The sequence below is a fragment of the Lygodium microphyllum genome, chromosome 26 (genome assembly GCF_053477565.2).
Source record: "Lygodium microphyllum isolate KBCC chromosome 26, Lygodium_microphyllum_v1.1.10, whole genome shotgun sequence".
In the NCBI taxonomy this organism is placed as follows: Eukaryota; Viridiplantae; Streptophyta; class Polypodiopsida; order Schizaeales; family Lygodiaceae; genus Lygodium; species Lygodium microphyllum.
Genome location: NC_141160.1, coordinates 106,367,920 through 106,380,014, shown reverse-complemented (window position 1 = coordinate 106,380,014; position 12,095 = coordinate 106,367,920). Strand labels below are relative to the sequence as shown.

Genomic DNA, 12,095 nt, shown 5'->3' with positions numbered 1-12,095 from the left:
ATCTACTTCCTATCAAATTTTGTTGTTTTTTAAGAAAGTTGACATCAACGGCTATTTATCGATACTGCTCCGTAATCATGTCGGTATAATGCTTCATCATGTCCTTAACCTCGCCAAGAACATTGGAAGCACTCGACTCGTAGCCTTGATCATTACCCTGCCGTTCCATCGGCCTAACAATTCGATTAGGCACTGGTTGTTGAACCACACGCATGGTATTAGGATTAACTGCCTGACCTCCACCATTTGGAGCCATTTGACTGCTCATAGGCATCGACATGCTAGGGGGAGCTGGTAATAAAGGCACATTCTGCATCATGTTCCCTCTCCCATTAGGATTAGCCATCGCTATCCCTTGGCTACTACTGCCATTGGCCGTCGCCATATTATTTCCCAATGCTAGACCCATATTCGGATTGGCACGAGAGGCATAGGCCACTTATAGTCGGGATTCCACTTCTTGTGCTCGTGTAATGGCAGTATCTATATCCCCCAAAGGAACACTACTCAACTGCAACTCGATATTAAAGTCCAAACCATGCAGAAAATATTGCAATTGGGCAGCTGTGGGGATAAGAATAGAGGTATCCAACTTATAGAAAACCTCTTTTAATTTCTTCGCATAAGCACGAATATCCTCGTGTGGTTCTTGGCGGGTCACGTTGAGTACACGCAACCAATATTACCCACCCCTTTCAGGGGCAAACTCCCTTCGAGAAGCTCCATAAAATGAATCAATATTCAATATGGTTCCGGCTTCTAAACCATGATACCATATGGCAGCTCTTCCTTTGAGAGTCATGTTGAAGAACATCATTAAATGTCCTTCTTCTTGGATGCGACAGTTAAACATCAGCTTTTGAAACTCCCTGATGTGGAGTTCCGCATCTTCCTCAACTAGCCCATTAAAAGTGGGTAGTGGGTAACCTAGAGCTGGCAAATCTGTCATTCCTGCAGGAATTGCAATGGTCTGCGCCATGATGGAAATTGGATTTGCACCAGAAATAGGGGATGGTGGGGTTACACCTCCTGCACTTGATGTAGATTGCCTTATGGAAGAAAGGGGAGCACTAGAGCTTCCACCTTCTCCTAACTTACTGCTTGTGGCACCAAGACCACTAGACCCACTCCCTCATAAGGGTTCAACACCGCTACACTTAGGGGAATACCTCCTAAGAATTTCAGCACGTCGCCTAGCTCTTTTGTCTCTCTCTCTTGCTTTTGGATTTCGGCTAGACGATGCTTATCGATGAATAACGGGTCAATCTCAGTATCCTTTGGCATAAACTGCTAACTGGTCCCTAGACAACCAAGATTCAAGGACCGCCACTTCTAAGCGGCTCTCGGCAGATGCACCACTGATGGGACCTAAAATGGGCCGGCATTGGCTCATGCACTAGCCGGACCTCTATCATGCACTCAACAACCCTACGACCTCGCGGCCAGGAGCGTGGATGACACATACATCATCTTCCTAAACATCTTGCATTTGTATCACGTCTCGTAGTTCAACTCTAACCCAATTAACACTCCTCAGAGGGAGTCCCTAGCACATTTCCAAATAGCATGAAGTACAAACATAGGAGGTCCTCCCACGGCTGACTGCCACTACCTCACTGTGACTCTCCTACACCTTGGGGATTGGCCCCTCGATGCGTCGCGAAACATATATAACACAATATCGCACACATTTCCACTCAAGGTACCAATTAATCGTATCCAGGAATGTACCATACCTCACTTTCCTTTCCCCTTAGACCCAACGCCTAGCCTACAACTTGGACAACCTTACTCACTCAACGTTGGTCATATTCCTCTAGAAAGCAATTGCTATGCATCCAGGAGGTATTGTCTAATACCTTTTATCATTTTGTGCTTCATGCAAATTGTGAATGTCCACGTGCTCAAAAATTTAAGAAAATCATCATTTGTGTTTACTGCAAAAGCATTTTTTAAATGAATTTAACTATCGCTCGTATACGGCGTTGCATGAATCTAGCACCGAGAAACCCTCGTGCTACTAGGTTCTTAATTTTTAATTAACGACCAACCTAAATGATATGATAGAAACCAGCAAGCTTTTCATCATTTCATTCAGCATTTAAATACATTTTATACACTCTACCCCCTCACCCATTTAGGTTGTGCATTATTGATCGATTTAGGGTTCATTTTCCACATTTTTATTGTATGAAAAGGAAAAAAAAACTCACTAAAACATAAAGGTAGGGTTGAATTGAGGCTAAATCTCATACTTCAGACCCCCCATACATCCACAAACATGGTTCTTATTTTTCCTTAATTTTTGGCACTCAGAATCTATTTTTCCATTATTTTCTTGTATTTTTTGCAATATTAAATAAGTAAAAATTCAAAATGAGTTGTGGGCTATGGCCCTTAGGTTCATTTGCAGCAAAAACACAAATTTAGTTGGTGTGTCTTATTACATTTTTCATTTATATATCCAAAATACCCAATTTCTCCATTTTTCGCGTGTTTTACGGGTTTTACACTATTAATTTCAATCACAACACTTGTGATCTTCTAATTTTCCGATTTCAAACAATTGGAAGACATTGCAAACAACATTATAATGCATAATCATCCCATCGGAACAAATATTCATGAAGCAAATTGCATAAAACGTCAATTTCCTTTGTAAAAATGAGATTACCGTTCTTTGCGGGTTGCGAGTTTTTATTTGCCATATTTCGGGACTGATTTCTAGCCACCATTAATGCTCATGACAGTCCACAATCAACAATCTTCCTTCCTCTTGGACCAAGGAGCAATCCGGTCTTTATTGGATAAGCATCCATCATCCATTCTTCTTCTTCTTCTTTACCACATGAATCTGCCTTTAGGAGAGAGAGAGGGAAGAGAGAGAAAAACTGAAATCAAAGATCTTCATAGAGACCGCCATTGGAGGAGCGAAGCACAGCGAAATGATCGGCATCCAGGGGGGAATGAGGCCCCATGATCAATTGGTATGGTTGTTTGCAGGCAAGAAGAAGCATCCCCATCTTCCAAGCGTGAAAATCGGCGCCCTCTTGCTCACGCCCTTCTCCTTCTTGATCACATTTTTTTTCATCTTTCTTGTTAAGTAGCATAAAATGTTGGGCTCCCATAAGGCATCACCCATTTGACCACTCTAATGTCCACCTCTTCGCATCTTGCCCGGTTTCTTGGCCATTTCCCCGTCCGGACTTCGAATTGAGCTCTAAAAAATCCTGGGCATCCGGCTTAACATCCCGCATTGGTCGGCAACTCTTGTCAACCCGCACAACAGTCTAAAAAATTATGAAAAATCAACAAGTGTTTCTTAGACGCCTTTAAAGCACTTTGGCGCTTAAAATCGTCCTAGATCGAGCCGCCGCCTTCGAGGTTGAATATTTTTCCCTTGATATTCGTAATTTTTAGCTATTTTTAAGCACTTCTCAGTACCAAAATTCTGCTCTCTCCTTGGGAATAGCCTCTATAGGAGATGACTATGCTGAAAAGCATTGCCTAAGGGTAGCAACATATATTGATGGGATATTAGTGGATTATGCCTTTGTGGATACAAGATCCTCCATTAGTATTATGAATTCAATTTTGATGGAAAGGCTGGCACTAGAAATCCAAAAGGATGCCTCCATAAATCTCTACATGGATGATGACAATTTAAGAAAACCTAGAGGTTGTATTACCAAAGCCATGTGACTATGTTGCTAATGTGGAATACATTCTAGACTTTAGGGTTATTAGGTTTGCAAGGCAGCTAATTTATCAAGTAATATTAGGAATGCCATGGATATTGGGATTTAACTGTCAAGTTGATATACCCACTAGTCGTCTTTTTTGGCAAATGTACCAAACACATAATAGTTAGATGTATATCTTGAATCTCCTCAAAGTGAGAGACTACCTTTATCTTTGATAGAATTAGATGCATTAAAGAATCCTTATGGCAGTGAGACTTCATCAAGCAATGAATGAAGAGAGGGGTCCACTATAGAAGATGTCTACCAGGTGACTCTGAATGAGTGTATAGAAGCTAAACATAGAATCAAAGATGTAGATTTGATTGAGCTAGATCTTGGTACATTGGATGTGGCACGATTGATCAAATTAGGATCTATGCTTAGTTTGGAAGAGAGGAAGGACTACATGTCCTTGATCCATGAATTCCATGATATTTTTGCATGGAGATATGATCTAGTTGTGCATGCTATTCCTCTGAAGGAAGGTAGCTGTCCTATTTGACAAAAAGTGAGGTGTATACCTTTTGAGCTAAGGGAGAGACTATTTGAGAAGCTACAAAAATTGCACAAGGTTGGCCTGATATTTTCTGTACAACATACGAAGTGGTGTTTACATATAGTTATTAAAATAATAATAATAATAAAATTTAGCTTTATGTAGATTTTAGGAAGCTCAATAAATAGATGGTCAATGGTTACTATATGCTACTATTTATTGATTAGATTATAGATTAGTTAGTAGGTAGAGATATCTACTCATTTATGGACTGGTATGTTGGTTATAACCAAATGGCTATCACAAAGGAAGATAGCTTGAAAACAACATTTATCACTTTATTCGGTACCTTTGTGTATCATGTTATGGCTTTTGGCCTTGTAATGTGCCAGGGTCTTGGCAACATATGGTTGATAAAAATTTTGGTGATATTTCCCTAGAGGAGTTGAAAGTCTTCATTGATAATCTAGTTCTTGCCACTATAAGGGAGAGACAATTGAATATTTTAAGGAAATGTTTCAAGCGGTACAAGTAGTCATGCATTACTCTCAACCCAAGGAAATGTATCTTTGGATTGCCCTACAAAAGATTGTTGTTGGGCCATGTGGTTTGCTCTGTTGGTATTGCGACAATCCATAAAAGATAAAGGTTATCATTGCTATGAGTTTGCCACATACTCCTAAAGAAGTGCATAGCTTTCTATCATCAATCGGTTATTATCGATGCTTTATTAATGCACTAGCTGAGAGGACATTGCCATTGACAAATCTATTGTCCTTTAATTGTCTATTTGTTTGGAGTGATCCATGTCAAGTATCCTTCAAGGACCTAAAAGGGGTGAGATATGTTATATATCTTTAGTGGCTAAATATATAGTATCAATTTTCTATTGTTTAGCCCAGATTTGGGAGAGAAGTCATACAATCCAATTACATTTACCACTCGCAAATTGGGAGTATCCGAGATTAATTATACCTACATTGAGAAATTACGCCTTGGGAAGGTCTTTGCAACAAAGAAATTTAGGCACTACATCTTTATGGAAATGTAATATTTATACAAAGGTAGAAGGACTAAGGCTATTGTTGAATAAGTTGCAACTGCCTAACTACCTAGCAAAGTGGTTAATCACTTTGCAGGAGTTTGATTATGAAATTAGGAGTAAGTCATTGAAGTTGCAAGGCATCATTGAATGTCTTGTGGATTTCAAGGAGCTGAAGCAAGTCTTAGCTAAATGTACTAGGAGGGTCTATTTAAAATTGATATGGCTTCCATTCCATCCTGCTATGCTATCATAATGCACTATCTATCCACAGGAGAGGCTAGAGAAGCTTTATCGAAGAACCACATATTCAAGAATTTAGGAAATTTCATAAATTTTGGGAATTCCTAATGTGATTAATATTTGGACACATGGTCAAATCTTATCCCCTTACTTCACATCAAAACTTTTCTTAGATACTATATACGCAACCCCCCCCCCCCCCCCCAAGTCCCACTCTCAAATATGGGGTTAAGATTTAGCCGCTTGGTCAAATTTTTACTCTTTATTTGAAAGTGGAACTTGGAAGATTCCCAAATTTTCTAATATGATATTGAAGGCTAAAAAGAGAAAAATTAGACAACAAGACTTGAAATTTACCTTGATTGCAAAAACACTATATCAGCAAGGGGTCAATGATGTTTATTGCTAATGTGTTATGCTTGATGAGGTTCCATTTATCTTGGAAGAGTATCATGGATCCGCTTGTGGAGGGCATTTTACTAGATGGTCGACTGTACAAAAAACTTTGAGAGCCAGATATTGATAGTCATCCATTTTCCAAGATGCATTTTCATATATTAAGAGATGTGATACATATCAGAGACATGATAATAGGGAGAATATGAAGTGGCCACCACTAATTCTATTATGGCTATACAACCTTTTGAGAAATGGGACATTGATCTCATTGGGCCTATACATCCTTCCTCAACTACATGAAAGCATTTTATTATTGTGGCAACATACTATTTCACAAAGTGGTTTGAAGCTCATTCTACAATGAAAGATAATGCCAAGAAAATGATGAGTTTTATTTTGGAATACATTGCTTGCCATTTGGACCACCTAAGGAGCTTGTGTTTGATTGAGGGACACATTTTTTGAATAAAATGATTGAGGCTTTAATGGAAGCACTAAAGATTAAACATAATAAGGCCACACCTTACAAACCCCAAACTGATGAGCAAGTAGAGAGTACTAATTGTAGCTTGTGGAGATTTTATCCAAGACTACATCTGAAGGTAAGTGTGATTGGGATAAGAAGTTGTAGGTGGTTGTTTGGGCTTATAATATGACATTAAAAGAGCTACACAGGCCACATCCCTTTTAAATTAGTATATAGGGAAGAGTGTGTTTTTACCTTTGGAGATTGAGCTACCTACAATAATGTTTACTCTAAACCATTCTTTGGGTGAAGAGGAAGCATTGCAAGAGAGATTCATTCCCCTTGCACATCTTGACGAGATTTTGTTACAAGCCTTGTTACATTAGAAAGTAGGGAAGAAATGAATGAAATTTCTTTATGACCTTTGGGCTAAGAAGTATAAGTTTTCTAGTGGCGCCCCAAGAGAGACACCAAGGAAAAGGGGTTTCTTGTCGAAGATGCGGATCTAGAGCATGGCTATGGCAGCTTGTAGGCATAGACTGAACTCATAATGACATTGACCAAGGACTGAGGACCAACTGTTACACAAGTGAATTAGGTTCCAAGATGGAAGCTTGGACTCATAAAGACATTCTTTTGTAGAGAGACAATGACACAAATACTTGACAGAAAGAGACAAGTACTATTGCATTATCATATTGTGTGTAAGTACATCATTTTATAGAGTAGCTTCATACAAAGGGGCATACATAGGGTGTGATTGACAGATTCTCAACACCCCTCCTCAATCACAGCTATGAAAAGCGCTAAGTGTACATAGGCTATCATGAGTAGAATCTTGCTAAGTGTGGGCATGCCACAAATAGGTGAAGCATCCAAAGGGGCTATTATGCATAGGCTACATGAGGAGTTTACAAAGCTTATGAAAGAAACATTAAGGTAGTTACAATGCTTTTTAAAACAAAAAATGAGAGACAAGGACCGATAGGTCCTTGTGGTCTTTTTTAGCATAAACATTCTCTTTGCCAGCATGGAAAATATTCTTGTCTTTCATCTTTGGTTCTTCTTCTTCAGTTTTGAATGATGTGGTCTTTTGGTCTTCGTGTTTATGGTGGACTTTTCTTGTATTGATCTTCATGTTCACGTCTATGTCCCCCTCAAGCAAAGACATTATCATCTTTGAGTTTCGCACGATGACCAAAGCAGCTAGAGTGCCTTCAAATGGAAACATGGATGGAACTTGAATGCTCACAACTCCATTTTTCCCTACATCAATGGAGTTGTGGAGATGACATAAACATCCATAGCAGCCCTTTGTTCGAGGTAAAAGCACATGATTTAACTTGGGCAAGCCATTCTCCTCTGCAAATTTCTGACTTGATAAGCATTTCTCCTCCGTGTAATCTGTGCCTTTTGGGAAGATGACCAGCCACAAAGGATCCTCGGGACCCTTAAACATCTAAAGGAAATTTTGAAATACCACTTCGTCCATCTGATGTTTCCTATCAATGAGTAGAAACTCGAGCACATAGAATGCCCATCCAAAGGTAGGAGCATTGTGCACGCTACTCTTAACCACATACTTGACAGAACTAATCCGGCCCTTGCGCAGTGCGAGGCTCCAAATGTACATCCAATCGACCTCGGTGCGGTGATTGCAAAGTACAATGGCGCATTCGCCAGAGGGCACACGTTGACCATAGACGACAACCTTGGCATCGTTAACCTTCTCGAAGAAGAAAGGCCAAATGGCAAGCCAGTGGCCGAAGAAGAACAAGACGGCGCGGCGGCTGTGGTGGATGTTGTAAAGGTGTAGGAGGAAGGTGAGGAGGGGCCAAAAATAGGAGCACGGAGAATGATCTGCGGAGGGATCTCTTCTCTGAGCTAGCATGCCACCAAGCCGCCGCAGCTCCCAATCGATGGCTTCCTGGCCTTCTCGTGTGCCACCATTGCACATAGGCTTGGCTGGACTCGCTTTTGGTGCCTATGTGTGAGCTTTGTTAGAGTCTTTGTGGCGGGCATGCTTAGTGTATGTGACACCGTCATAGATAACATTCTCAAGAAAGATCTTGACGACTCCATGAGTGTCTTCGTAGATGAGGCCACTTATACGCTTCACACCACCCCTGCGAGCACGCCCGTGGATGGCACGCTCGGTGATACCCTGAATATTATCGCAAAGGACCCTGCGGTGGCGCTTCTCACCTCCCTTACCAAGCCCCTTGCCTCCTTTGCCCCTCCCAGAAATGGCTATCTATCTGCACTTGTGTCTGCGAGGCTGAATCTGCTTGAATCTTCTGTGCGATTGAAATAGAGTAACAGAGGTCTTTCTTAGTGGCTCCAAGTCCTTATTGAGTAAGAAATGCTTAGATGATGATGGTGATAATAATGAGAAATTTGGCAAAGATTGAGAGGAACCAAGAGAGGATGGAGAGGCAATACCATGCCCAACTGGGCTTTGATACCATGTTGAAGATGCGGATCTAGAGCATGGCTATGGCAGCTTGTAGGCATAGACTGAACTCATGATGACATTGACCAGGGACTGAGGACCAATTGTTACACAAGTGAATTAGGTTCCAAGATGGAAGGCGCTTGGACTCATAAAGGCATTCTTGTGTAGAGAGACAATGACACAAATACTTGATAGAAAGAGACAAGTACCCTTGCATTATCATATTGTGTGTAAGTACATCATTTTATAGAGTAGCTTGGTAGCACTTTACATCCACTGTGCATATGGGTTTTTGTCTCTCTTCCTAGAATAAACTGCATCTTCCTAGCCTAGATGTTCCATACAAAAGGGCATACATAGGGTGTGATTGATAGATTTTCAACATTTCTACTGCAATACAATAAAATTTATCTTGTAACATCAACAAGCTTTTGTTTCATTCTTTTAAGAACCACAACAAGGAAAAGAACAAATCTTCACGCAACATCATAGTAGATATCTCCCACGGATTTGACAAAATCAACCATAATCTTCAACATTTTCATAGAATCCATCAAAACTAACAAGAACACAAAAGAACACACCATTTTTGAATGGGAATAATCACATAATATTCGCTTCATTGTCTTCATAGTTTTCTCTCTCAGTCTCTCATAGATAGATACATTATTTTGATAGAATTGGCTATCTCTGACTCTATCCTTCTCTCTTAATCAATAGTACATTATCTCCTTACTACAATACTCAATAATCCTTCTTAGGTTGTAAATGCACCTCCCAAGAGGTATATTTGATATGAAAGGACACCACAGCCACTATAGTGTCTCTTCATAGCTCACTATTGTTACTTCATTTCGGTCCTCTCTTCAATCTTCAGCAGCTACTTCTTCCATTTTTTTAAGCTCTTTTGAACTTAGATTCATCCTTTCCAAAAGTTAGAAAACTTTTCCAAAGTACACCCTCATATCACAAAACGCTTATAGAATATCTACAAAATAGAACATGAACAGGAATAGAGCAGGAATAGAAGGTATACAGAGGGTTAACATAAGATCATCAGAGAACATCAGAACCTCATAGCTCATACTAAAACCGTCTCAAACTATCAAAAACTATTCAATAAGCTTTCAAAAGATCTCAACCTTTATCAATCATCAATCCATGCTTCATACAGAAGAAAATCAAAACAAAACACAAGCTAAACAGAAGTTATTAGAACCAATCAAAACCTCAACAGAACCTATCAGAACCTCACAAAGCCTCATATTTCTACTAAGAATCATCATGAGCTTCTAAAACATAATCAATATCATCCAAAAACACTCTCAAACACTTCCAAAACAACCAAGCATAACTCAAAATCCATAAAAAATTAACTATTTAGACCTAAGTAATAATAAAAATCAACCAAAAAATCTAGTCATTTCAACCTTCAACATATCCCCACACTTAGAAAGGAAGCATCCTCGCAACCTAAGAAAAATAAGAATATAAGTTCAAGAAAAATCTCAATTCAATATTCTTTAGTATCTTCAATAATCACCCAACCACGATCCCAACAAGTCACTTGCGTCTAAGAAAGAATACAACTAAAGGAAAATACCATTATCCAGTAACACATCTTATAAACAATAGAAACTCATGACAAATTTGTAAAGGATATAAGAGGTTCCTTAGCTTTGCATCGTAGGCTTTCCATCCACCATTCCCATCAATGTCAATAGTCGAAAAGAGAGTTCTCGAACAAATCCAATATTCAACCATCACGAACTCATCACACAAAAATTAATACAGCTCAAACACAAAACAACCATCTAAATGGCACCTCCAAAAAGAGAGATATATCATTAAGAAGCATAGAAGATACATCCAGGGGTATCAGTGAAGATGATCCCTCTTGAAAGCTTGATGATTATGAAAACGATCCATGGATAATGATTCATCTACAAAAGATTTTGGAGGATTCTGAAAGAATTGAAGGAAGCAAATCCTTTTTAGCAAAACAAGATATCTGCTAGGTAGACAAAGGGCATGAAAATATAGGACATCCAGTTGTTGGGAATCAATGTTCACATTGAAATTCATACATAACTTTGGACTGGCCTTTTGATCATTATGGGAATGACTATGCATATATGTTAGGTACCAAGCAAAATGGGCTGTTAATCTTATAGAGAAGGATCTGGAGATTGTGAATATTGGTGGGCAAAATGGAGATAATTTTGGTACGCTTGACTAGAAGTTGTCCAGTCCCATGGAAGTAATGGCCAATTAATATGTGGTCCCATAAGAGAATCAATTGAGCTCCATCCTCTTCTTTTAGTAATCTACTGATTAAATCCTTTATACCCACTAACCAACTGAGAGAGTTGAGAAATAGAAGTGGTAGGAGATGGAAAAGGAATGAGTAAAAGAGAATGAAGAGATGGGTAGGCAAAATCATAAAATGTGGAATAAGCTAAAGAAGGATTAGCTGAGAATTTAGGCAAATTAATTAAGAAAGGTGTTAATTGATAAGGAGAAAAAGTGGAAGGTATATGGATAGATGGGGAAGGACAAGGTGGAGAAGGAAAAAAGACTCAATCTTCAATGAAAGAACAATAGGTAAAAATTGGAATTTGAGGAGCACCCTAAGGTTGGAAAAGGAGAGGTAAGATGGCTGCTGAGTTGGATTGATAAAGGAAAAAATAAGCATCATAGCAATGGGCCATTTGTTGATAATAAAATAAGCTAGTAACAGAGGGACCTAAAACATATCGTCGATGATAGTAATCAAAGAAGGACGAATCAAATGGATGGTTCTTGGAAAAATAAGCTAAAAGATCCACCCTTAGTTGGTTAGTGTTCTGCACATAAGTAGAGGCTTTATTCGGTCGTTGGTTCAGGACTACAGAATCAATCATTGAATGCCATAAAGTGTCAGGGCAAGCAACCACTTTAGAAGAATAGCATTGGAACATTTCATCTATCCTCAACTCCGAATGGTTGACATATAAGGCAGCTTGCAAGACCACATCCCCTACATACCAAGCTAGATCTACATCATCTGGAATTAATAGAATCACTCATAGATACATATAAGACATCAGCATTGTATCCGAAGTCATAGAATCTTCAAAGATCATACGCACAACTTCTGTCAGCAAATCAGAAGACTAGGCTTCACTTCAACCATCCTCTGGAAGAGGTAGATCCTCTGGAAATCAAAAGACTAGGCTCCACTCCAACCATCCTCTAGAAGAGATAGATCC

General features: G+C 39.3%; 1 pseudogene; it reads right to left on the bottom strand.

Annotated features, from left to right (window-relative positions):
- Window positions 1–3,963: 3,963 nt before the first annotated feature.
- LOC148013646 (putative 1-acyl-sn-glycerol-3-phosphate acyltransferase 5 pseudogene) lies at window positions 3,964–8,346 on the bottom strand (annotated as a pseudogene).
- Between the last annotated feature and the right edge of the window lie 3,749 nt (window positions 8,347–12,095).